Here is a 25,028-nt window from a genome sequence, read left to right as displayed (position 1 = left end):
GGGCGGGGATGGGGGCGGGGCGCCTGGCTGGGCGCTCTCCCCTCGCGGCCCGGGAACACTCCAGGCCGCCCTGGCCGCTCGGATCCGGCGATGGGTCGCAGGAGATGCGGCTGCTGGGAGGTGGGGGGCGCGGGGCACTTGGCCCGAGGCGTCGGGGCGTCGGGCCGCCGGGCCCGTGCTCCTCTGAGTCCCCTCCGGCCCGAGGGGCCTCCCAGCGGGAGCCCTGACCTCTGCGGCGCCGGCCGGGCCCCGACTTGCCCAAACCCAGGCGGAGCCACCGGCGCGACCAGAGGGCGTCAGCGGAAGCCCGCCGCGCTGCCCCTGAGGGCGCGGGGAGGCGGGGCGGCCACCCTTCCCCCCGCCAGCGCCGCCCAGGAGACCGGCACCCCGCCCCCAACCCGCCCCTCGCGGGGACCCTGGACAGCTCCTGCTGGCGCCAGCCCAGAGACCCAGAGACAGAGACAGAGACAGAGACACGGAGAAACAGAGAAACGGCGACACGGAGAGGATCCAAGACACGGACCTAGACAGACACCCACCCTGACCCAGAGAGGCTCTGCCCAAGAGCTCGCTTCCCCCCCAGGAGGGCGGTGGTGCTGGAGCTGGGCCCGGGCCAGGAGGCAGGGGCCCCGGGGCTGGCGATCACCCCTGGGGCCCTAGGCCGCGCAGACAGGCTCTCAGGAGTCCCGGGCTCCCGGCATCGCTGCCCCGCCATCGCCCAGGAACCACAGACAGGCACCGGAGCTCGCTGGCGCGCTCTGTCTGCGCTTGCGTGTGCGTGTGCGTGTGCGTGTGCGTGTTGTGCGAGTGGGTGTGTAGGCGTGTGTGTGTGTGTGTGTGTGTGTGCGCGCGCGCGCGCCTGTGTGTCTGTGTGCCTGTGTGTGTGCGCGTCCGGGTTTGCGTGTTCCTTTCTCTCCGCTTCTTCACTCTGGCTCTTTTCCTCTTTCTGCCGGGCACCCCCGACCTTACTGAGGTGATAGAAGGAGCAGGCAGAAAAGTCAGGGCCCAGAGAACTTGGCACGAGAAAGCAGCTCCATCTACCAGACATGTAGAAGCCCCTCCCCGACGACCGACCGCAGCGTCCCCGTTCTGCTCAAGTGCCGCTGGGGACGTTGCCCGGGATCTCCCGCCCGCTAGGTCACCGACGAAGGCGCCTCCGTTTTCCCAAGAGCGCGCTCGCGCCCAGGACGGAGGGAGGAGCAGCACGGTGTGACGACGGGGAGGAAGAGTCGCGTCCGAAGGCCCGTCGGTGCCTGCCGACGTCCCGGCTCTCCCTGTCTCGAGACCTCTGGGCTTCAGGGTTCTGTGCCGCAAGGCTTTCCCGCCGCAGCCCCCGGGACCCAGGGCGCGCTGTGTGCGCTGCCCGTCTCCAGCGTTTGGGCCCTGTGGGCCTTCTTGCGTCCCACTGGAAAGGGGACCCTGGGACGGAGAGAAGACGGGCAGGGGGCGGGCTTCGGCAAAGAGAGCGACGGCCATCCACAGACGTCCGACGAGGCCCTCCGGGGCGCCAAGCTCTCCATTTTCCACGGCACGTGTCCTCGTCAGGTTCTGCCACCTCTCGCCGGCATGCGTAGGCACACCGCTGGTCTTGCGGCCCCAGAGGCGAGGAGGCGAACGCCCCGGAGGCCGAGATTGGCACCCGCGTTCTCGGCTGCTGGGTGGCCAGCACCTAGGAGAGTGTCTGGCCGGAAGCAGCCAGGCGATCGATCCCTGGGTGCTGGATGAGCCTCGGCGGCAAGAAGTAGGCTCGTGGGGAAGGACGGCGGCCGAGGCCCGGGCCCCCACCGAGGCCGCGCTCCGTGCTGAGCGGTCCGCTCCGTGTTTCCCGCTTGCGTTCTCACCAGCACTCGCCCCCGCAAGGAGGCACGAACTCCAGGACCCCCTCGCACCAGATGAGGAAAGCGCAGCTCAGGGAGGGCACGTCACTCGCGGGAGACGGCGGCCCTTGGGTTTCAGCTCAGGACTTCGGTCTCCCGAGCCTGCGTTTCGGGGCAAGGCTCCGGTCCCGCGCTCCGGGAAACTGACAGGGACGCAGTCCCGCTTCTCCCCGCAGAAGGTGCTCCTCGGAGATCAGATCCGGGGACCCGTCAGAACCACCCCGGGCACGAGCTGGCAGGGAGCGACGCGCACCGCCCCTCCCCCCCCATCCCGCAGCCCGCAGCCCGCAGCCCGCAGCCCGCAGCCCGCAGCCCGAGGAAGCGAGGAGCAGGCGATAGAGGCGCTGGGTTGGCAGGAGGGGAAACGGGGCCGGCAGGAGAAGCGAACCGCGGAGAGACTCCCTCCCAGGACGACGATGGCTGAACGGGGAGAGGAGGGAGCTTTGGGTCCTCTCTCGTCCTGCTTTGACCGGGATGTCCCCATTTTTCCACAGCGAGCGAGTATGGCTCTTGGATTCGGTGGGGAAGACGTGGTTTATCTGGAGGACTTTTCCCTTCGGGGGTTCAAAGTCCGTTCTCTGAGGCAAGGCTCCCTCTCTGCCTCCCTGTCCTTCCCATTCGCCTCCCCGGAAGCCAGCTCTCCTCCCGGTTTCCTGGATCCCTTGGCCACGGTCCTCTGTTGCAAACACAGGCAGGTGCAAAGAAGATGCGAAAGGCTGCCCGAGCCACGCGAACGGAAAGCTGAAGCCAGGGAGCCAGGAAGGGCTGGCTGCTGAGGGAGGACGTGTCCTGTCAGGAGGCTTTTCAACTCCCTCTGACAGATGCGGCCTGGAGGGGCGGGGCCCGGCCGGGGCCCTGGGGTGGTAGGGGTCGGGTGTGAGGGGGTGGGTGGGGAGGCGGGGGGAGGCGGGAAGAGAGGGAGGCCCCCGAGTGAGGGGACACCAAAAGCCTCAGCCATCAAGACTCCTCATCTTTGCATCCAGCGTTCTCAAACTCAAAACGAACGCAAGCTCATCCACCAGGAGCAACGTAGCAGCGTTTCCAAGCGAGGCAGGACCGCCCGAAGGCGAAAGCAGAATGGGATCCCAGTCAGGTGGAGCTTGAAACTCAGACCCACCCACCCCCCTACCCCCCCACCACCTCCCCCCCTCCCCCCCACCCCGGGAAGGGGGCTTCTGGAAGGAAAAGCGAGACAAACTGACAGGGACAAACTTAGGTCGGGAAAGGAGTGTTGATTGTGAATGAGCCTCTCAAGGACAAGCGAGCGGGTACCAGGTTTTAGAAGATGACCTGCAGCGGCACAGACGCCAGCAAAGGCAGAAGCCATCCCGTCTTGGGTGAGGTGCCCGAGACGCGCCTCTCTAACCCAGTCCGCCCTGTCCTTGGAGAAGCGGGCGGTGTCTGGAAAAGCCTGACCAGGTGTCTTTCCTCGGTGGGCGGGGCTGGTCGCTTTGGGACCCGTTTGGGCCTCCCGGCACCGCCGTGGAATCCGTTCCACCTGACAGGACGACTCTACCCGGCGGCTGGGGCGGCGGGGGCGGGGCGCCGAGGGAAGGGCTGGGGTGTCACCGGAGCGGGAGCCGAGCGGGTGGGAAGAGGCCGAGGCCAGAGGGAGCCGGCGGGCGGCGTGTGCGGCGTCGGGGTCCCGGTCCCGGTCCCGGTCCCGGTCCCGCCGGGCTGGCCCCGATTGGCCCTGGGTTCGGGTGGGGCCGCGAGCTGGAAGGGTTGGGCTGTGGCGGGGAGGGGTTGGGCCCTGCCCATGGGCGGCGCCGGCGGGCCCGCGGTGCGGAGGGTGGCGGGGGGGGGTGGGGGAGGGCTGGCTGGAGGGGTGGGGGGCGTCCGCGGAGGACGGAGGCCGGAGGCGGCAAAAGGCGAGGGAGGCAAAAGCCTACAGCACCCGGTATTCCCAGGCGGTCTCCCATCCAAGTACTAACCAGGCCCGACCCTGCTTAGCTTCCGAGATCAGACGAGATCGGGCGCGTTCAGGGTGGTATGGCCGTAGACGCTGGCGCCTGCCGCCGGCGCCCCTAAGAAGCCGCGCCGCGTCGCCCGGCCCGCGGCTCGCGCGCGCGCCCAGGCCTCTGTGACGCGCACCCGCCGCCGCCGGCGCCCCCTGCGCCCGCGCTCGGCCTGCCGCCTTCCTCCCGCTGCTGCCTCCCGCCGCGGCCGCCTCGGGCGCGGCCAGCGGGCCAGCCAAACCCTGCGCTGCCCCGCCCTGCTGCCCTCCCAGGGCGCGGAGGCCTGGAGCAGCCCGGGGTGCGAGGAGGCGGGGCGGGGCGGGCGGCGGTGGGAAACGAGGGGTGGTGGGGGCGGGGATGGGGGCGGGGCGCCTGGCTGGGCGCTCTCCCCTCGCGGCCCGGGAACACTCCAGGCCGCCCTGGCCGCTCGGATCCGGCGATGGGTCGCAGGAGATGCGGCTGCTGGGAGGTGGGGGGCGCGGGGCACTTGGCCCGAGGCGTCGGGGCGTCGGGCCGCCGGGCCCGTGCTCCTCTGAGTCCCCTCCGGCCCGAGGGGCCTCCCAGCGGGAGCCCTGACCTCTGCGGCGCCGGCCGGGCCCCGACTTGCCCAAACCCAGGCGGAGCCACCGGCGCGACCAGAGGGCGTCAGCGGAAGCCCGCCGCGCTGCCCCTGAGGGCGCGGGGAGGCGGGGCGGCCACCCTTCCCCCCGCCAGCGCCGCCCAGGAGACCGGCACCCCGCCCCCAACCCGCCCCTCGCGGGGACCCTGGACAGCTCCTGCTGGCGCCAGCCCAGAGATCCAGAGACAGAGACAGAGACAGAGACACGGAGAAACAGAGAAACGGCGACACGGAGAGGATCCAAGACACGGACCTAGACAGACACCCACCCTGACCCAGAGAGGCTCTGCCCAAGAGCTCGCTTCCCCCCCAGGAGGGCGGTGGTGCTGGAGCTGGGCCCGGGCCAGGAGGCAGGGGCCCCGGGGCTGGCGATCACCCCTGGGGCCCTAGGCCGCGCAGACAGGCTCTCAGGAGTCCCGGGCTCCCGGCATCGCTGCCCCGCCATCGCCCAGGAACCACAGACAGGCACCGGAGCTCGCTGGCGCGCTCTGTCTGCGCTTGCGTGTGCGTGTGCGTGTGCGTGTGCGTGTTGTGCGAGTGGGTGTGTAGGCGTGTGTGTGTGTGTGTGTGTGTGCGCGCGCGCGCGCGCCTGTGTGTCTGTGTGCCTGTGTGTGTGCGCGTCCGGGTTTGCGTGTTCCTTTCTCTCCGCTTCTTCACTCTGGCTCTTTTCCTCTTTCTGCCGGGCACCCCCGACCTTACTGAGGTGATAGAAGGAGCAGGCAGAAAAGTCAGGGCCCAGAGAACTTGGCACGAGAAAGCAGCTCCATCTACCAGACATGTAGAAGCCCCTCCCCGACGACCGACCGCAGCGTCCCCGTTCTGCTCAAGTGCCGCTGGGGACGTTGCCCGGGATCTCCCGCCCGCTAGGTCACCGACGAAGGCGCCTCCGTTTTCCCAAGAGCGCGCTCGCGCCCAGGACGGAGGGAGGAGCAGCACGGTGTGACGACGGGGAGGAAGAGTCGCGTCCGAAGGCCCGTCGGTGCCTGCCGACGTCCCGGCTCTCCCTGTCTCGAGACCTCTGGGCTTCAGGGTTCTGTGCCGCAAGGCTTTCCCGCCGCACCCCCCGGGACCCAGGGCGCGCTGTGTGCGCTGCCCGTCTCCAGCGTTTGGGCCCTGTGGGCCTTCTTGCGTCCCACTGGAAAGGGGACCCTGGGACGGAGAGAAGACGGGCAGGGGGCGGGCTTCGGCAAAGAGAGCGACGGCCATCCACAGACGTCCGACGAGGCCCTCCGGGGCGCCAAGCTCTCCATTTTCCACGGCACGTGTCCTCGTCAGGTTCTGCCACCTCTCGCCGGCATGCGTAGGCACACCGCTGGTCTTGCGGCCCCAGAGGCGAGGAGGCGAACGCCCCGGAGGCCGAGATTGGCACCCGCGTTCTCGGCTGCTGGGTGGCCAGCACCTAGGAGAGTGTCTGGCCGGAAGCAGCCAGGCGATCGATCCCTGGGTGCTGGATGAGCCTCGGCGGCAAGAAGTAGGCTCGTGGGGAAGGACGGCGGCCGAGGCCCGGGCCCCCACCGAGGCCGCGCTCCGTGCTGAGCGGTCCGCTCCGTGTTTCCCGCTTGCGTTCTCACCAGCACTCGCCCCCGCAAGGAGGCACGAACTCCAGGACCCCCTCGCACCAGATGAGGAAAGCGCAGCTCAGGGAGGGCACGTCACTCGCGGGAGACGGCGGCCCTTGGGTTTCAGCTCAGGACTTCGGTCTCCCGAGCCTGCGTTTCGGGGCAAGGCTCCGGTCCCGCGCTCCGGGAAACTGACAGGGACGCAGTCCCGCTTCTCCCCGCAGAAGGTGCTCCTCGGAGATCAGATCCGGGGACCCGTCAGAACCACCCCGGGCACGAGCTGGCAGGGAGCGACGCGCACCGCCCCTCCCCCCCCATCCCGCAGCCCGCAGCCCGCAGCCCGCAGCCCGCAGCCCGCAGCCCGAGGAAGCGAGGAGCAGGCGATAGAGGCGCTGGGTTGGCAGGAGGGGAAACGGGGCCGGCAGGAGAAGCGAACCGCGGAGAGACTCCCTCCCAGGACGACGATGGCTGAACGGGGAGAGGAGGGAGCTTTGGGTCCTCTCTCGTCCTGCTTTGACCGGGATGTCCCCATTTTTCCACAGCGAGCGAGTATGGCTCTTGGATTCGGTGGGGAAGACGTGGTTTATCTGGAGGACTTTTCCCTTCGGGGGTTCAAAGTCCGTTCTCTGAGGCAAGGCTCCCTCTCTGCCTCCCTGTCCTTCCCATTCGCCTCCCCGGAAGCCAGCTCTCCTCCCGGTTTCCTGGATCCCTTGGCCACGGTCCTCTGTTGCAAACACAGGCAGGTGCAAAGAAGATGCGAAAGGCTGCCCGAGCCACGCGAACGGAAAGCTGAAGCCAGGGAGCCAGGAAGGGCTGGCTGCTGAGGGAGGACGTGTCCTGTCAGGAGGCTTTTCAACTCCCTCTGACAGATGCGGCCTGGAGGGGCGGGGCCCGGCCGGGGCCCTGGGGTGGTAGGGGTCGGGTGTGAGGGGGTGGGTGGGGAGGCGGGGGGAGGCGGGAAGAGAGGGAGGCCCCCGAGTGAGGGGACACCAAAAGCCTCAGCCATCAAGACTCCTCATCTTTGCATCCAGCGTTCTCAAACTCAAAACGAACGCAAGCTCATCCACCAGGAGCAACGTAGCAGCGTTTCCAAGCGAGGCAGGACCGCCCGAAGGCGAAAGCAGAATGGGATCCCAGTCAGGTGGAGCTTGAAACTCAGACCCACCCACCCCCCTACCCCCCCACCACCTCCCCCCCTCCCCCCCACCCCGGGAAGGGGGCTTCTGGAAGGAAAAGCGAGACAAACTGACAGGGACAAACTTAGGTCGGGAAAGGAGTGTTGATTGTGAATGAGCCTCTCAAGGACAAGCGAGCGGGTACCAGGTTTTAGAAGATGACCTGCAGCGGCACAGACGCCAGCAAAGGCAGAAGCCATCCCGTCTTGGGTGAGGTGCCCGAGACGCGCCTCTCTAACCCAGTCCGCCCTGTCCTTGGAGAAGCGGGCGGTGTCTGGAAAAGCCTGACCAGGTGTCTTTCCTCGGTGGGCGGGGCTGGTCGCTTTGGGACCCGTTTGGGCCTCCCGGCACCGCCGTGGAATCCGTTCCACCTGACAGGACGACTCTACCCGGCGGCTGGGGCGGCGGGGGCGGGGCGCCGAGGGAAGGGCTGGGGTGTCACCGGAGCGGGAGCCGAGCGGGTGGGAAGAGGCCGAGGCCAGAGGGAGCCGGCGGGCGGCGTGTGCGGCGTCGGGGTCCCGGTCCCGGTCCCGGTCCCGGTCCCGCCGGGCTGGCCCCGATTGGCCCTGGGTTCGGGTGGGGCCGCGAGCTGGAAGGGTTGGGCTGTGGCGGGGAGGGGTTGGGCCCTGCCCATGGGCGGCGCCGGCGGGCCCGCGGTGCGGAGGGTGGCGGGGGGGGGTGGGGGAGGGCTGGCTGGAGGGGTGGGGGGCGTCCGCGGAGGACGGAGGCCGGAGGCGGCAAAAGGCGAGGGAGGCAAAAGCCTACAGCACCCGGTATTCCCAGGCGGTCTCCCATCCAAGTACTAACCAGGCCCGACCCTGCTTAGCTTCCGAGATCAGACGAGATCGGGCGCGTTCAGGGTGGTATGGCCGTAGACGCTGGCGCCTGCCGCCGGCGCCCCTAAGAAGCCGCGCCGCGTCGCCCGGCCCGCGGCTCGCGCGCGCGCCCAGGCCTCTGTGACGCGCACCCGCCGCCGCCGGCGCCCCCTGCGCCCGCGCTCGGCCTGCCGCCTTCCTCCCGCTGCTGCCTCCCGCCGCGGCCGCCTCGGGCGCGGCCAGCGGGCCAGCCAAACCCTGCGCTGCCCCGCCCTGCTGCCCTCCCAGGGCGCGGAGGCCTGGAGCAGCCCGGGGTGCGAGGAGGCGGGGCGGGGCGGGCGGCGGTGGGAAACGAGGGGTGGTGGGGGCGGGGATGGGGGCGGGGCGCCTGGCTGGGCGCTCTCCCCTCGCGGCCCGGGAACACTCCAGGCCGCCCTGGCCGCTCGGATCCGGCGATGGGTCGCAGGAGATGCGGCTGCTGGGAGGTGGGGGGCGCGGGGCACTTGGCCCGAGGCGTCGGGGCGTCGGGCCGCCGGGCCCGTGCTCCTCTGAGTCCCCTCCGGCCCGAGGGGCCTCCCAGCGGGAGCCCTGACCTCTGCGGCGCCGGCCGGGCCCCGACTTGCCCAAACCCAGGCGGAGCCACCGGCGCGACCAGAGGGCGTCAGCGGAAGCCCGCCGCGCTGCCCCTGAGGGCGCGGGGAGGCGGGGCGGCCACCCTTCCCCCCGCCAGCGCCGCCCAGGAGACCGGCACCCCGCCCCCAACCCGCCCCTCGCGGGGACCCTGGACAGCTCCTGCTGGCGCCAGCCCAGAGACCCAGAGACAGAGACAGAGACAGAGACACGGAGAAACAGAGAAACGGCGACACGGAGAGGATCCAAGACACGGACCTAGACAGACACCCACCCTGACCCAGAGAGGCTCTGCCCAAGAGCTCGCTTCCCCCCCAGGAGGGCGGTGGTGCTGGAGCTGGGCCCGGGCCAGGAGGCAGGGGCCCCGGGGCTGGCGATCACCCCTGGGGCCCTAGGCCGCGCAGACAGGCTCTCAGGAGTCCCGGGCTCCCGGCATCGCTGCCCCGCCATCGCCCAGGAACCACAGACAGGCACCGGAGCTCGCTGGCGCGCTCTGTCTGCGCTTGCGTGTGCGTGTGCGTGTGCGTGTGCGTGTTGTGCGAGTGGGTGTGTAGGCGTGTGTGTGTGTGTGTGTGTGTGCGCGCGCGCGCGCGCCTGTGTGTCTGTGTGCCTGTGTGTGTGCGCGTCCGGGTTTGCGTGTTCCTTTCTCTCCGCTTCTTCACTCTGGCTCTTTTCCTCTTTCTGCCGGGCACCCCCGACCTTACTGAGGTGATAGAAGGAGCAGGCAGAAAAGTCAGGGCCCAGAGAACTTGGCACGAGAAAGCAGCTCCATCTACCAGACATGTAGAAGCCCCTCCCCGACGACCGACCGCAGCGTCCCCGTTCTGCTCAAGTGCCGCTGGGGACGTTGCCCGGGATCTCCCGCCCGCTAGGTCACCGACGAAGGCGCCTCCGTTTTCCCAAGAGCGCGCTCGCGCCCAGGACGGAGGGAGGAGCAGCACGGTGTGACGACGGGGAGGAAGAGTCGCGTCCGAAGGCCCGTCGGTGCCTGCCGACGTCCCGGCTCTCCCTGTCTCGAGACCTCTGGGCTTCAGGGTTCTGTGCCGCAAGGCTTTCCCGCCGCACCCCCCGGGACCCAGGGCGCGCTGTGTGCGCTGCCCGTCTCCAGCGTTTGGGCCCTGTGGGCCTTCTTGCGTCCCACTGGAAAGGGGACCCTGGGACGGAGAGAAGACGGGCAGGGGGCGGGCTTCGGCAAAGAGAGCGACGGCCATCCACAGACGTCCGACGAGGCCCTCCGGGGCGCCAAGCTCTCCATTTTCCACGGCACGTGTCCTCGTCAGGTTCTGCCACCTCTCGCCGGCATGCGTAGGCACACCGCTGGTCTTGCGGCCCCAGAGGCGAGGAGGCGAACGCCCCGGAGGCCGAGATTGGCACCCGCGTTCTCGGCTGCTGGGTGGCCAGCACCTAGGAGAGTGTCTGGCCGGAAGCAGCCAGGCGATCGATCCCTGGGTGCTGGATGAGCCTCGGCGGCAAGAAGTAGGCTCGTGGGGAAGGACGGCGGCCGAGGCCCGGGCCCCCACCGAGGCCGCGCTCCGTGCTGAGCGGTCCGCTCCGTGTTTCCCGCTTGCGTTCTCACCAGCACTCGCCCCCGCAAGGAGGCACGAACTCCAGGACCCCCTCGCACCAGATGAGGAAAGCGCAGCTCAGGGAGGGCACGTCACTCGCGGGAGACGGCGGCCCTTGGGTTTCAGCTCAGGACTTCGGTCTCCCGAGCCTGCGTTTCGGGGCAAGGCTCCGGTCCCGCGCTCCGGGAAACTGACAGGGACGCAGTCCCGCTTCTCCCCGCAGAAGGTGCTCCTCGGAGATCAGATCCGGGGACCCGTCAGAACCACCCCGGGCACGAGCTGGCAGGGAGCGACGCGCACCGCCCCTCCCCCCCCATCCCGCAGCCCGCAGCCCGCAGCCCGCAGCCCGCAGCCCGCAGCCCGAGGAAGCGAGGAGCAGGCGATAGAGGCGCTGGGTTGGCAGGAGGGGAAACGGGGCCGGCAGGAGAAGCGAACCGCGGAGAGACTCCCTCCCAGGACGACGATGGCTGAACGGGGAGAGGAGGGAGCTTTGGGTCCTCTCTCGTCCTGCTTTGACCGGGATGTCCCCATTTTTCCACAGCGAGCGAGTATGGCTCTTGGATTCGGTGGGGAAGACGTGGTTTATCTGGAGGACTTTTCCCTTCGGGGGTTCAAAGTCCGTTCTCTGAGGCAAGGCTCCCTCTCTGCCTCCCTGTCCTTCCCATTCGCCTCCCCGGAAGCCAGCTCTCCTCCCGGTTTCCTGGATCCCTTGGCCACGGTCCTCTGTTGCAAACACAGGCAGGTGCAAAGAAGATGCGAAAGGCTGCCCGAGCCACGCGAACGGAAAGCTGAAGCCAGGGAGCCAGGAAGGGCTGGCTGCTGAGGGAGGACGTGTCCTGTCAGGAGGCTTTTCAACTCCCTCTGACAGATGCGGCCTGGAGGGGCGGGGCCCGGCCGGGGCCCTGGGGTGGTAGGGGTCGGGTGTGAGGGGGTGGGTGGGGAGGTGGGGGGAGGCGGGAAGAGAGGGAGGCCCCCGAGTGAGGGGACACCAAAAGCCTCAGCCATCAAGACTCCTCATCTTTGCATCCAGCGTTCTCAAACTCAAAACGAACGCAAGCTCATCCACCAGGAGCAACGTAGCAGCGTTTCCAAGCGAGGCAGGACCGCCCGAAGGCGAAAGCAGAATGGGATCCCAGTCAGGTGGAGCTTGAAACTCAGACCCACCCACCCCCCTACCCCCCCACCACCTCCCCCCCTCCCCCCCACCCCGGGAAGGGGGCTTCTGGAAGGAAAAGCGAGACAAACTGACAGGGACAAACTTAGGTCGGGAAAGGAGTGTTGATTGTGAATGAGCCTCTCAAGGACAAGCGAGCGGGTACCAGGTTTTAGAAGATGACCTGCAGCGGCACAGACGCCAGCAAAGGCAGAAGCCATCCCGTCTTGGGTGAGGTGCCCGAGACGCGCCTCTCTAACCCAGTCCGCCCTGTCCTTGGAGAAGCGGGCGGTGTCTGGAAAAGCCTGACCAGGTGTCTTTCCTCGGTGGGCGGGGCTGGTCGCTTTGGGACCCGTTTGGGCCTCCCGGCACCGCCGTGGAATCCGTTCCACCTGACAGGACGACTCTACCCGGCGGCTGGGGCGGCGGGGGCGGGGCGCCGAGGGAAGGGCTGGGGTGTCACCGGAGCGGGAGCCGAGCGGGTGGGAAGAGGCCGAGGCCAGAGGGAGCCGGCGGGCGGCGTGTGCGGCGTCGGGGTCCCGGTCCCGGTCCCGGTCCCGGTCCCGCCGGGCTGGCCCCGATTGGCCCTGGGTTCGGGTGGGGCCGCGAGCTGGAAGGGTTGGGCTGTGGCGGGGAGGGGTTGGGCCCTGCCCATGGGCGGCGCCGGCGGGCCCGCGGTGCGGAGGGTGGCGGGGGGGGGTGGGGGAGGGCTGGCTGGAGGGGTGGGGGGCGTCCGCGGAGGACGGAGGCCGGAGGCGGCAAAAGGCGAGGGAGGCAAAAGCCTACAGCACCCGGTATTCCCAGGCGGTCTCCCATCCAAGTACTAACCAGGCCCGACCCTGCTTAGCTTCCGAGATCAGACGAGATCGGGCGCGTTCAGGGTGGTATGGCCGTAGACGCTGGCGCCTGCCGCCGGCGCCCCTAAGAAGCCGCGCCGCGTCGCCCGGCCCGCGGCTCGCGCGCGCGCCCAGGCCTCTGTGACGCGCACCCGCCGCCGCCGGCGCCCCCTGCGCCCGCGCTCGGCCTGCCGCCTTCCTCCCGCTGCTGCCTCCCGCCGCGGCCGCCTCGGGCGCGGCCAGCGGGCCAGCCAAACCCTGCGCTGCCCCGCCCTGCTGCCCTCCCAGGGCGCGGAGGCCTGGAGCAGCCCGGGGTGCGAGGAGGCGGGGCGGGGCGGGCGGCGGTGGGAAACGAGGGGTGGTGGGGGCGGGGATGGGGGCGGGGCGCCTGGCTGGGCGCTCTCCCCTCGCGGCCCGGGAACACTCCAGGCCGCCCTGGCCGCTCGGATCCGGCGATGGGTCGCAGGAGATGCGGCTGCTGGGAGGTGGGGGGCGCGGGGCACTTGGCCCGAGGCGTCGGGGCGTCGGGCCGCCGGGCCCGTGCTCCTCTGAGTCCCCTCCGGCCCGAGGGGCCTCCCAGCGGGAGCCCTGACCTCTGCGGCGCCGGCCGGGCCCCGACTTGCCCAAACCCAGGCGGAGCCACCGGCGCGACCAGAGGGCGTCAGCGGAAGCCCGCCGCGCTGCCCCTGAGGGCGCGGGGAGGCGGGGCGGCCACCCTTCCCCCCGCCAGCGCCGCCCAGGAGACCGGCACCCCGCCCCCAACCCGCCCCTCGCGGGGACCCTGGACAGCTCCTGCTGGCGCCAGCCCAGAGACCCAGAGACAGAGACAGAGACAGAGACACGGAGAAACAGAGAAACGGCGACACGGAGAGGATCCAAGACACGGACCTAGACAGACACCCACCCTGACCCAGAGAGGCTCTGCCCAAGAGCTCGCTTCCCCCCCAGGAGGGCGGTGGTGCTGGAGCTGGGCCCGGGCCAGGAGGCAGGGGCCCCGGGGCTGGCGATCACCCCTGGGGCCCTAGGCCGCGCAGACAGGCTCTCAGGAGTCCCGGGCTCCCGGCATCGCTGCCCCGCCATCGCCCAGGAACCACAGACAGGCACCGGAGCTCGCTGGCGCGCTCTGTCTGCGCTTGCGTGTGCGTGTGCGTGTGCGTGTGCGTGTTGTGCGAGTGGGTGTGTAGGCGTGTGTGTGTGTGTGTGTGTGTGTGCGCGCGCGCGCGCGCCTGTGTGTCTGTGTGCCTGTGTGTGTGCGCGTCCGGGTTTGCGTGTTCCTTTCTCTCCGCTTCTTCACTCTGGCTCTTTTCCTCTTTCTGCCGGGCACCCCCGACCTTACTGAGGTGATAGAAGGAGCAGGCAGAAAAGTCAGGGCCCAGAGAACTTGGCACGAGAAAGCAGCTCCATCTACCAGACATGTAGAAGCCCCTCCCCGACGACCGACCGCAGCGTCCCCGTTCTGCTCAAGTGCCGCTGGGGACGTTGCCCGGGATCTCCCGCCCGCTAGGTCACCGACGAAGGCGCCTCCGTTTTCCCAAGAGCGCGCTCGCGCCCAGGACGGAGGGAGGAGCAGCACGGTGTGACGACGGGGAGGAAGAGTCGCGTCCGAAGGCCCGTCGGTGCCTGCCGACGTCCCGGCTCTCCCTGTCTCGAGACCTCTGGGCTTCAGGGTTCTGTGCCGCAAGGCTTTCCCGCCGCACCCCCCGGGACCCAGGGCGCGCTGTGTGCGCTGCCCGTCTCCAGCGTTTGGGCCCTGTGGGCCTTCTTGCGTCCCACTGGAAAGGGGACCCTGGGACGGAGAGAAGACGGGCAGGGGGCGGGCTTCGGCAAAGAGAGCGACGGCCATCCACAGACGTCCGACGAGGCCCTCCGGGGCGCCAAGCTCTCCATTTTCCACGGCACGTGTCCTCGTCAGGTTCTGCCACCTCTCGCCGGCATGCGTAGGCACACCGCTGGTCTTGCGGCCCCAGAGGCGAGGAGGCGAACGCCCCGGAGGCCGAGATTGGCACCCGCGTTCTCGGCTGCTGGGTGGCCAGCACCTAGGAGAGTGTCTGGCCGGAAGCAGCCAGGCGATCGATCCCTGGGTGCTGGATGAGCCTCGGCGGCAAGAAGTAGGCTCGTGGGGAAGGACGGCGGCCGAGGCCCGGGCCCCCACCGAGGCCGCGCTCCGTGCTGAGCGGTCCGCTCCGTGTTTCCCGCTTGCGTTCTCACCAGCACTCGCCCCCGCAAGGAGGCACGAACTCCAGGACCCCCTCGCACCAGATGAGGAAAGCGCAGCTCAGGGAGGGCACGTCACTCGCGGGAGACGGCGGCCCTTGGGTTTCAGCTCAGGACTTCGGTCTCCCGAGCCTGCGTTTCGGGGCAAGGCTCCGGTCCCGCGCTCCGGGAAACTGACAGGGACGCAGTCCCGCTTCTCCCCGCAGAAGGTGCTCCTCGGAGATCAGATCCGGGGACCCGTCAGAACCACCCCGGGCACGAGCTGGCAGGGAGCGACGCGCACCGCCCCTCCCCCCCCATCCCGCAGCCCGCAGCCCGCAGCCCGCAGCCCGCAGCCCGCAGCCCGAGGAAGCGAGGAGCAGGCGATAGAGGCGCTGGGTTGGCAGGAGGGGAAACGGGGCCGGCAGGAGAAGCGAACCGCGGAGAGACTCCCTCCCAGGACGACGATGGCTGAACGGGGAGAGGAGGGAGCTTTGGGTCCTCTCTCGTCCTGCTTTGACCGGGATGTCCCCATTTTTCCACAGCGAGCGAGTATGGCTCTTGGATTCGGTGGGGAAGACGTGGTTTATCTGGAGGACTTTTCCCTTCGGGGGTTCAAAGTCCGTTCTCTGAGGCAAGGCTCCCTCTCTGCCTCCCTGTCCTTCCCATTCGCCTCCCCGGAAGCCAGCTCTCCTCCCGGTTTCCTGGATCCCTTGGCCACGGTCCTCTGTTGCAAACACAGGCAGGTGCAAAGAAGATGCGAAAGGCTGCCCGAGCCACGCGAACGGAAAGCTGAAGCCAGGGAGCCAGGAAGGGCTGGCTGCTGAGGGAGGACGTGTCCTGTCAGGAGGCTTTTCAACTCCCTCTGACAGATGCGGCCTGGAGGGGCGGGGCCCGGCCGGGGCCCTGGGGTGGTAGGGGTCGGGTGTGAGGGGGTGGGTGGGGAGGCGGGGGGAGGCGGGAAGAGAGGGAGGCCCCCGAGTGAGGGGACACCAAAAGCCTCAGCCATCAAGACTCCTCATCTTTGCATCCAGCGTTCTCAAACTCAAAACGAACGCAAGCTCATCCACCAGGAGCAACGTAGCAGCGTTTCCAAGCGAGGCAGGACCGCCCGAAGGCGAAAGCAGAATGGGATCCTAGTCAGGTGGAGCTTGAAACTCAGACCCACCCACCCCCCTACCCCCCCACCACCTCCCCCCCTCCCCGCCACCCCGGGAAGGGGGCTTCTGGAAGGAAAAGCGAGACAAACTGACAGGGACAAACTTAGGTCGGGAAAGGAGTGTTGATTGTGAATGAGCCTCTCAAGGACAAGCGAGCGGGTACCAGGTTTTAGAAGATGACCTGCAGCGGCACAGACGCCAGCAAAGGCAGAAGCCATCCCGTCTTGGGTGAGGTGCCCGAGACGCGCCTCTCTAACCCAGTCCGCCCTGTCCTTGGAGAAGCGGGCGGTGTCTGGAAAAGCCTGACCAGGTGTCTTTCCTCGGTGGGCGGGGCTGGTCGCTTTGGGACCCGTTTGGGCCTCCCGGCACCGCCGTGGAATCCGTTCCACCTGACAGGACGACTCTACCCGGCGGCTGGGGCGGCGGGGGCGGGGCGCCGAGGGAAGGGCTGGGGTGTCACCGGAGCGGGAGCCGAGCGGGTGGGAAGAGGCCGAGGCCAGAGGGAGCCGGCGGGCGGCGTGTGCGGCGTCGGGGTCCCGGTCCCGGTCCCGGTCCCGGTCCCGCCGGGCTGGCCCCGATTGGCCCTGGGTTCGGGTGGGGCCGCGAGCTGGAAGGGTTGGGCTGTGGCGGGGAGGGGTTGGGCCCTGCCCATGGGCGGCGCCGGCGGGCCCGCGGTGCGGAGGGTGGCGGGGGGGGTGGGGGAGGGCTGGCTGGAGGGGTGGGGGGCGTCCGCGGAGGACGGAGGCCGGAGGCGGCAAAAGGCGAGGGAGGCAAAAGCCTACAGCACCCGGTATTCCCAGGCGGTCTCCCATCCAAGTACTAACCAGGCCCGACCCTGCTTAGCTTCCGAGATCAGACGAGATCGGGCGCGTTCAGGGTGGTATGGCCGTAGACGCTGGCGCCTGCCGCCGGCGCCCCTAAGAAGCCGCGCCGCGTCGCCCGGCCCGCGGCTCGCGCGCGCGCCCAGGCCTCTGTGACGCGCACCCGCCGCCGCCGGCGCCCCCTGCGCCCGCGCTCGGCCTGCCGCCTTCCTCCCGCTGCTGCCTCCCGCCGCGGCCGCCTCGGGCGCGGCCAGCGGGCCAGCCAAACCCTGCGCTGCCCCGCCCTGCTGCCCTCCCAGGGCGCGGAGGCCTGGAGCAGCCCGGGGTGCGAGGAGGCGGGGCGGGGCGGGCGGCGGTGGGAAACGAGGGGTGGTGGGGGCGGGGATGGGGGCGGGGCGCCTGGCTGGGCGCTCTCCCCTCGCGGCCCGGGAACACTCCAGGCCGCCCTGGCCGCTCGGATCCGGCGATGGGTCGCAGGAGATGCGGCTGCTGGGAGGTGGGGGGCGCGGGGCACTTGGCCCGAGGCGTCGGGGCGTCGGGCCGCCGGGCCCGTGCTCCTCTGAGTCCCCTCCGGCCCGAGGGGCCTCCCAGCGGGAGCCCTGACCTCTGCGGCGCCGGCCGGGCCCCGACTTGCCCAAACCCAGGCGGAGCCACCGGCGCGACCAGAGGGCGTCAGCGGAAGCCCGCCGCGCTGCCCCTGAGGGCGCGGGGAGGCGGGGCGGCCACCCTTCCCCCCGCCAGCGCCGCCCAGGAGACCGGCACCCCGCCCCCAACCCGCCCCTCGCGGGGACCCTGGACAGCTCCTGCTGGCGCCAGCCCAGAGACCCAGAGACAGAGACAGAGACAGAGACACGGAGAAACAGAGAAACGGCGACACGGAGAGGATCCAAGACACGGACCTAGACAGACACCCACCCTGACCCAGAGAGGCTCTGCCCAAGAGCTCGCTTCCCCCCCAGGAGGGCGGTGGTGCTGGAGCTGGGCCCGGGCCAGGAGGCAGGGGCCCCGGGGCTGGCGATCACCCCTGGGGCCCTAGGCCGCGCAGACAGGCTCTCAGGAGTCCCGGGCTCCCGGCATCGCTGCCCCGCCATCGCCCAGGAACCACAGACAGGCACCGGAGCTCGCTGGCGCGCTCTGTCTGCGCTTGCGTGTGCGTGTGCGTGTGCGTGTGCGTGTTGTGCGAGTGGGTGTGTAGGCGTGTGTGTGTGTGTGTGTGTGTGTGCGCGCGCGCGCGCCTGTGTGTCTGTGTGCCTGTGTGTGTGCGCGTCCGGGTTTGCGTGTTCCTTTCTCTCCGCTTCTTCACTCTGGCTCTTTTCCTCTTTCTGCCGGGCACCCCCGACCTTACTGAGGTGATAGAAGGAGCAGGCAGAAAAGTCAGGGCCCAGAGAACTTGGCACGAGAAAGCAGCTCCATCTACCAGACATGTAGAAGCCCCTCCCCGACGACCGACCGCAGCGTCCCCGTTCTGCTCAAGTGCCGCTGGGGACGTTGCCCGGGATCTCCCGCCCGCTAGGTCACCGACGAAGGCGCCTCCGTTTTCCCAAGAGCGCGCTCGCGCCCAGGACGGAGGGAGGAGCAGCACGGTGTGACGACGGGGAGGAAGAGTCGCGTCCGAAGGCCCGTCGGTGCCTGCCGACGTCCCGGCTCTCCCTGTCTCGAGACCTCTGGGCTTCAGGGTTCTGTGCCGCAAGGCTTTCCCGCCGCAGCCCCCGGGACCCAGGGCGCGCTGTGTGCGCTGCCCGTCTCCAGCGTTTGGGCCCTGTGGGCCTTCTTGCGTCCCACTGGAAAGGGGACCCTGGGACGGAGAGAAGACGGGCAGGGGGCGGGCTTCGGCAAAGAGAGCGACGGCCATCCACAGACGTCCGACGAGGCCCTCCGGGGCGCCAAGCTCTCCATTTTCCACGGCACGTGTCCTCGTCAGGTTCTGCCACCTCTCGCCGGCATGCGTAGGCACACCGCTGGTCTTGCGGCCCCAGAGGCGAGGAGGCGAACGCCCCGGAGGCCGAGATTGGCACCCGCGTTCTCGGCTGCTGGGTGGCCAGCACCTAGGAGAGTGTCTGGCCGGAAGCAGCCAGGCGATCGATCCCTGGGTGCTGGATGAGCCTCGGCGGCAAGAAGTAGGCTCGTGGGGAAGGACGGCGGCCGAGGCCCGGGCCCCCACCGAGGCCGCGCTCCGTGCTGAGCGGTCCGCTCCGTGTTTCCCGCTTGCGTTCTCACCAGCACTCGCCCCCGCAAGGAGGCACGAACTCCAGGACCCCCTCGCACCAGATGAGGAAAGCGCAGCTCAGGGAGGGCACGTCACTCGCGGGAGACGGCGGCCCTTGGGTTTCAGCTCAGGACTTCGGTCTCCCGAGCCTGCGTTTCGGGGCAAGGCTCCGGTCCCGCGCTCCGGGAAACTGACAGGGACGCAGTCCCGCTTCTCCCCGCAGAAGGTGCTCCTCGGAGATCAGATCCGGGGACCCGTCAGAACCACCCCGGGCACGAGCTGGCAGGGAGCGACGCGCACCGCCCCTCCCCCCCCATCCCGCAGCCCGCAGCCCGCAGCCCGCAGCCCGCAGCCCGCAGCCCGAGGAAGCGAGGAGCAGGCGATAGAGGCGCTGGGTTGGCAGGAGGGGAAACGGGGCCGGCAGGAGAAGCGAACCGCGGAGAGACTCCCTCCCAGGACGACGATGGCTGAACGGGGAGAGGAGGGAGCTTTGGGTCCTCTCTCGTCCTGCTTTGACCGGGATGTCCCCATTTTTCCACAGCGAGCGAGTATGGCTCTTGGATTCGGTGGGGAAGACGTGGTTTATCTGGAGGACTTTTCCCTTCGGGGGTTCAAAGTCCGTTCTCTGAGGCAAGGCTCCCTCTCTGCCTCCCTGTCCTTCCCATTCGCCTCCCCGGAAGCCAGCTCTCCTCCCGGTTTCCTGGATCCCTTGGCCACGGTCCTCTGTTGCAAACACAGGCAGGTGCAAAGAAGATGCGAAAGGCTGCCCGAGCCACGCGAACGGAAAGCTGAAGCCAGGGAGCCAGGAAGGGCTGGCTGCTGAGGGAGGACGTGTCCTGTCAGGAGGCTTTTCAACTCCCTCTGACAGATGCGGCCTGGAGGGGCGGGGCCCGGCCGGGGCCCTGGGGTGGTAGGGGTCGGGTGTGAGGGGGTGGGTGGGGAGGCGGGGGGAGGCGGGAAGAGAGGGAGGCCCCCGAGTGAGGGGACACCAAAAGCCTCAGCCATCAAGACTCCTCATCTTTGCATCCAGCGTTCTCAAACTCAAAACGAACGCAAGCTCATCCACCAGGAGCAACGTAGCAGCGTTTCCAAGCGAGGCAGGACCGCCCGAAGGCGAAAGCAGAATGGGATCCTAGTCAGGTGGAGCTTGAAACTCAGACCCACCCACCCCCCTACCCCCCCACCACCTCCCCCCCTCCCCGCCACCCCGGGAAGGGGGCTTCTGGAAGGAAAAGCGAGACAAACTGACAGGGACAAACTTAGGTCGGGAAAGGAGTGTTGATTGTGAATGAGCCTCTCAAGGACAAGCGAGCGGGTACCAGGTTTTAGAAGATGACCTGCAGCGGCACAGACGCCAGCAAAGGCAGAAGCCATCCCGTCTTGGGTGAGGTGCCCGAGACGCGCCTCTCTAACCCAGTCCGCCCTGTCCTTGGAGAAGCGGGCGGTGTCTGGAAAAGCCTGACCAGGTGTCTTTCCTCGGTGGGCGGGGCTGGTCGCTTTGGGACCCGTTTGGGCCTCCCGGCACCGCCGTGGAATCCGTTCCACCTGACAGGACGACTCTACCCGGCGGCTGGGGCGGCGGGGGCGGGGCGCCGAGGGAAGGGCTGGGGTGTCACCGGAGCGGGAGCCGAGCGGGTGGGAAGAGGCCGAGGCCAGAGGGAGCCGGCGGGCGGCGTGTGCGGCGTCGGGGTCCCGGTCCCGGTCCCGGTCCCGGTCCCGCCGGGCTGGCCCCGATTGGCCCTGGGTTCGGGTGGGGCCGCGAGCTGGAAGGGTTGGGCTGTGGCGGGGAGGGGTTGGGCCCTGCCCATGGGCGGCGCCGGCGGGCCCGCGGTGCGGAGGGTGGCGGGGGGGGTGGGGGAGGGCTGGCTGGAGGGGTGGGGGGCGTCCGCGGAGGACGGAGGCCGGAGGCGGCAAAAGGCGAGGGAGGCAAAAGCCTACAGCACCCGGTATTCCCAGGCGGTCTCCCATCCAAGTACTAACCAGGCCCGACCCTGCTTAGCTTCCGAGATCAGACGAGATCGGGCGCGTTCAGGGTGGTATGGCCGTAGACGCTGGCGCCTGCCGCCGGCGCCCCTAAGAAGCCGCGCCGCGTCGCCCGGCCCGCGGCTCGCGCGCGCGCCCAGGCCTCTGTGACGCGCACCCGCCGCCGCCGGCGCCCCCTGCGCCCGCGCTCGGCCTGCCGCCTTCCTCCCGCTGCTGCCTCCCGCCGCGGCCGCCTCGGGCGCGGCCAGCGGGCCAGCCAAACCCTGCGCTGCCCCGCCCTGCTGCCCTCCCAGGGCGCGGAGGCCTGGAGCAGCCCGGGGTGCGAGGAGGCGGGGCGGGGCGGGCGGCGGTGGGAAACGAGGGGTGGTGGGGGCGGGGATGGGGGCGGGGCGCCTGGCTGGGCGCTCTCCCCTCGCGGCCCGGGAACACTCCAGGCCGCCCTGGCCGCTCGGATCCGGCGATGGGTCGCAGGAGATGCGGCTGCTGGGAGGTGGGGGGCGCGGGGCACTTGGCCCGAGGCGTCGGGGCGTCGGGCCGCCGGGCCCGTGCTCCTCTGAGTCCCCTCCGGCCCGAGGGGCCTCCCAGCGGGAGCCCTGACCTCTGCGGCGCCGGCCGGGCCCCGACTTGCCCAAACCCAGGCGGAGCCACCGGCGCGACCAGAGGGCGTCAGCGGAAGCCCGCCGCGCTGCCCCTGAGGGCGCGGGGAGGCGGGGCGGCCACCCTTCCCCCCGCCAGCGCCGCCCAGGAGACCGGCACCCCGCCCCCAACCCGCCCCTCGCGGGGACCCTGGACAGCTCCTGCTGGCGCCAGCCCAGAGACCCAGAGACAGAGACAGAGACAGAGACACGGAGAAACAGAGAAACGGCGACACGGAGAGGATCCAAGACACGGACCTAGACAGACACCCACCCTGACCCAGAGAGGCTCTGCCCAAGAGCTCGCTTCCCCCCCAGGAGGGCGGTGGTGCTGGAGCTGGGCCCGGGCCAGGAGGCAGGGGCCCCGGGGCTGGCGATCACCCCTGGGGCCCTAGGCCGCGCAGACAGGCTCTCAGGAGTCCCGGGCTCCCGGCATCGCTGCCCCGCCATCGCCCAGGAACCACAGACAGGCACCGGAGCTCGCTGGCGCGCTCTGTCTGCGCTTGCGTGTGCGTGTGCGTGTGCGTGTGCGTGTTGTGCGAGTGGGTGTGTAGGCGTGTGTGTGTGTGTGTGTGTGTGCGCGCGCGCGCGCGCCTGTGTGTCTGTGTGCCTGTGTGTGTGCGCGTCCGGGTTTGCGTGTTCCTTTCTCTCCGCTTCTTCACTCTGGCTCTTTTCCTCTTTCTGCCGGGCACCCCCGACCTTACTGAGGTGATAGAAGGAGCAGGCAGAAAAGTCAGGGCCCAGAGAACTTGGCACGAGAAAGCAGCTCCATCTACCAGACATGTAGAAGCCCCTCCCCGACGACCGACCGCAGCGTCCCCGTTCTGCTCAAGTGCCGCTGGGGACGTTGCCCGGGATCTCCCGCCCGCTAGGTCACCGACGAAGGCGCCTCCGTTTTCCCAAGAGCGCGCTCGCGCCCAGGACGGAGGGAGGAGCAGCACGGTGTGACGACGGGGAGGAAGAGTCGCGTCCGAAGGCCCGTCGGTGCCTGCCGACGTCCCGGCTCTCCCTGTCTCGAGACCTCTGGGCTTCAGGGTTCTGTGCCGCAAGGCTTTCCCGCCGCACCCCCCGGGACCCAGGGCGCGCTGTGTGCGCTGCCCGTCTCCAGCGTTTGGGCCCTGTGGGCCTTCTTGCGTCCCACTGGAAAGGGGACCCTGGGACGGAGAGAAGACGGGCAGGGGGCGGGCTTCGGCAAAGAGAGCGACGGCCATCCACAGACGTCCGACGAGGCCCTCCGGGGCGCCAAGCTCTCCATTTTCCACGGCACGTGTCCTCGTCAGGTTCTGCCACCTCTCGCCGGCATGCGTAGGCACACCGCTGGTCTTGCGGCCCCAGAGGCGAGGAGGCGAACGCCCCGGAGGCCGAGATTGGCACCCGCGTTCTCGGCTGCTGGGTGGCCAGCACCTAGGAGAGTGTCTGGCCGGAAGCAGCCAGGCGATCGATCCCTGGGTGCTGGATGAGCCTCGGCGGCAAGAAGTAGGCTCGTGGGGAAGGACGGCGGCCGAGGCCCGGGCCCCCACCGAGGCCGCGCTCCGTGCTGAGCGGTCCGCTCCGTGTTTCCCGCTTGCGTTCTCACCAGCACTCGCCCCCGCAAGGAGGCACGAACTCCAGGACCCCCTCGCACCAGATGAGGAAAGCGCAGCTCAGGGAGGGCACGTCACTCGCGGGAGACGGCGGCCCTTGGGTTTCAGCTCAGGACTTCGGTCTCCCGAGCCTGCGTTTCGGGGCAAGGCTCCGGTCCCGCGCTCCGGGAAACTGACAGGGACGCAGTCCCGCTTCTCCCCGCAGAAGGTGCTCCTCGGAGATCAGATCCGGGGACCCGTCAGAACCACCCCGGGCACGAGCTGGCAGGGAGCGACGCGCACCGCCCCTCCCCCCCCATCCCGCAGCCCGCAGCCCGCAGCCCGCAGCCCGCAGCCCGCAGCCCGAGGAAGCGAGGAGCAGGCGATAGAGGCGCTGGGTTGGCAGGAGGGGAAACGGGGCCGGCAGGAGAAGCGAACCGCGGAGAGACTCCCTCCCAGGACGACGATGGCTGAACGGGGAGAGGAGGGAGCTTTGGGTCCTCTCTCGTCCTGCTTTGACCGGGATGTCCCCATTTTTCCACAGCGAGCGAGTATGGCTCTTGGATTCGGTGGGGAAGACGTGGTTTATCTGGAGGACTTTTCCCTTCGGGGGTTCAAAGTCCGTTCTCTGAGGCAAGGCTCCCTCTCTGCCTCCCTGTCCTTCCCATTCGCCTCCCCGGAAGCCAGCTCTCCTCCCGGTTTCCTGGATCCCTTGGCCACGGTCCTCTGTTGCAAACACAGGCAGGTGCAAAGAAGATGCGAAAGGCTGCCCGAGCCACGCGAACGGAAAGCTGAAGCCAGGGAGCCAGGAAGGGCTGGCTGCTGAGGGAGGACGTGTCCTGTCAGGAGGCTTTTCAACTCCCTCTGACAGATGCGGCCTGGAGGGGCGGGGCCCGGCCGGGGCCCTGGGGTGGTAGGGGTCGGGTGTGAGGGGGTGGGTGGGGAGGCGGGGGGAGGCGGGAAGAGAGGGAGGCCCCCGAGTGAGGGGACACCAAAAGCCTCAGCCATCAAGACTCCTCATCTTTGCATCCAGCGTTCTCAAACTCAAAACGAACGCAAGCTCATCCACCAGGAGCAACGTAGCAGCGTTTCCAAGCGAGGCAGGACCGCCCGAAGGCGAAAGCAGAATGGGATCCCAGTCAGGTGGAGCTTGAAACTCAGACCCACCCACCCCCCTACCCCCCCACCACCTCCCCCCCTCCCCCCCACCCCGGGAAGGGGGCTTCTGGAAGGAAAAGCGAGACAAACTGACAGGGACAAACTTAGGTCGGGAAAGGAGTGTTGATTGTGAATGAGCCTCTCAAGGACAAGCGAGCGGGTACCAGGTTTTAGAAGATGACCTGCAGCGGCACAGACGCCAGCAAAGGCAGAAGCCATCCCGTCTTGGGTGAGGTGCCCGAGACGCGCCTCTCTAACCCAGTCCGCCCTGTCCTTGGAGAAGCGGGCGGTGTCTGGAAAAGCCTGACCAGGTGTCTTTCCTCGGTGGGCGGGGCTGGTCGCTTTGGGACCCGTTTGGGCCTCCCGGCACCGCCGTGGAATCCGTTCCACCTGACAGGACGACTCTACCCGGCGGCTGGGGCGGCGGGGGCGGGGCGCCGAGGGAAGGGCTGGGGTGTCACCGGAGCGGGAGCCGAGCGGGTGGGAAGAGGCCGAGGCCAGAGGGAGCCGGCGGGCGGCGTGTGCGGCGTCGGGGTCCCGGTCCCGGTCCCGGTCCCGGTCCCGCCGGGCTGGCCCCGATTGGCCCTGGGTTCGGGTGGGGCCGCGAGCTGGAAGGGTTGGGCTGTGGCGGGGAGGGGTTGGGCCCTGCCCATGGGCGGCGCCGGCGGGCCCGCGGTGCGGAGGGTGGCGGGGGGGGGTGGGGGAGGGCTGGCTGGAGGGGTGGGGGGCGTCCGCGGAGGACGGAGGCCGGAGGCGGCAAAAGGCGAGGGAGGCAAAAGCCTACAGCACCCGGTATTCCCAGGCGGTCTCCCATCCAAGTACTAACCAGGCCCGACCCTGCTTAGCTTCCGAGATCAGACGAGATCGGGCGCGTTCAGGGTGGTATGGCCGTAGACGCTGGCGCCTGCCGCCGGCGCCCCTAAGAAGCCGCGCCGCGTCGCCCGGCCCGCGGCTCGCGCGCGCGCCCAGGCCTCTGTGACGCGCACCCGCCGCCGCCGGCGCCCCCTGCGCCCGCGCTCGGCCTGCCGCCTTCCTCCCGCTGCTGCCTCCCGCCGCGGCCGCCTCGGGCGCGGCCAGCGGGCCAGCCAAACCCTGCGCTGCCCCGCCCTGCTGCCCTCCCAGG

At 69.7% G+C, this 25,028-nt stretch overlaps 6 non-coding genes across 6 annotated transcripts; all 6 read right to left on the bottom strand.

Moving 5' to 3' along the window:
- Nucleotides 1-3,762: 3,762 nt before the first annotated feature.
- LOC138922248 (5S ribosomal RNA) lies at nucleotides 3,763-3,881 on the bottom strand. Its single transcript, XR_011435313.1, has one exon. It is a non-coding gene; the product is annotated as a 5S ribosomal RNA (ribosomal RNA).
- A 4,065-nt stretch (nucleotides 3,882-7,946) lies between these two features.
- LOC138922247 (5S ribosomal RNA) lies at nucleotides 7,947-8,065 on the bottom strand. Its single transcript, XR_011435311.1, has one exon. It is a non-coding gene; the product is annotated as a 5S ribosomal RNA (ribosomal RNA).
- Nucleotides 8,066-12,130: 4,065 nt separating this feature from the next.
- On the bottom strand, nucleotides 12,131-12,249 carry LOC138922246 (5S ribosomal RNA). Its single transcript, XR_011435310.1, has one exon. It is a non-coding gene; the product is annotated as a 5S ribosomal RNA (ribosomal RNA).
- Nucleotides 12,250-16,315: 4,066 nt separating this feature from the next.
- Nucleotides 16,316-16,434, bottom strand: LOC138922245 (5S ribosomal RNA). The gene has a single exon (XR_011435309.1). It is a non-coding gene; the product is annotated as a 5S ribosomal RNA (ribosomal RNA).
- A 4,064-nt stretch (nucleotides 16,435-20,498) lies between these two features.
- LOC138922243 (5S ribosomal RNA) lies at nucleotides 20,499-20,617 on the bottom strand. The gene has a single exon (XR_011435307.1). It is a non-coding gene; the product is annotated as a 5S ribosomal RNA (ribosomal RNA).
- Nucleotides 20,618-24,682: 4,065 nt separating this feature from the next.
- LOC138922241 (5S ribosomal RNA) lies at nucleotides 24,683-24,801 on the bottom strand. The gene has a single exon (XR_011435306.1). It is a non-coding gene; the product is annotated as a 5S ribosomal RNA (ribosomal RNA).
- Nucleotides 24,802-25,028: the final 227 nt, after the last annotated feature.

Source organism: Equus caballus, unplaced genomic scaffold, assembly GCF_041296265.1.
Source record: "Equus caballus isolate H_3958 breed thoroughbred unplaced genomic scaffold, TB-T2T haplotype2-0000673, whole genome shotgun sequence".
Taxonomy (NCBI): domain Eukaryota; kingdom Metazoa; phylum Chordata; class Mammalia; order Perissodactyla; family Equidae; genus Equus; species Equus caballus.
This window is presented reverse-complemented; position numbering and strand designations above follow the sequence as displayed.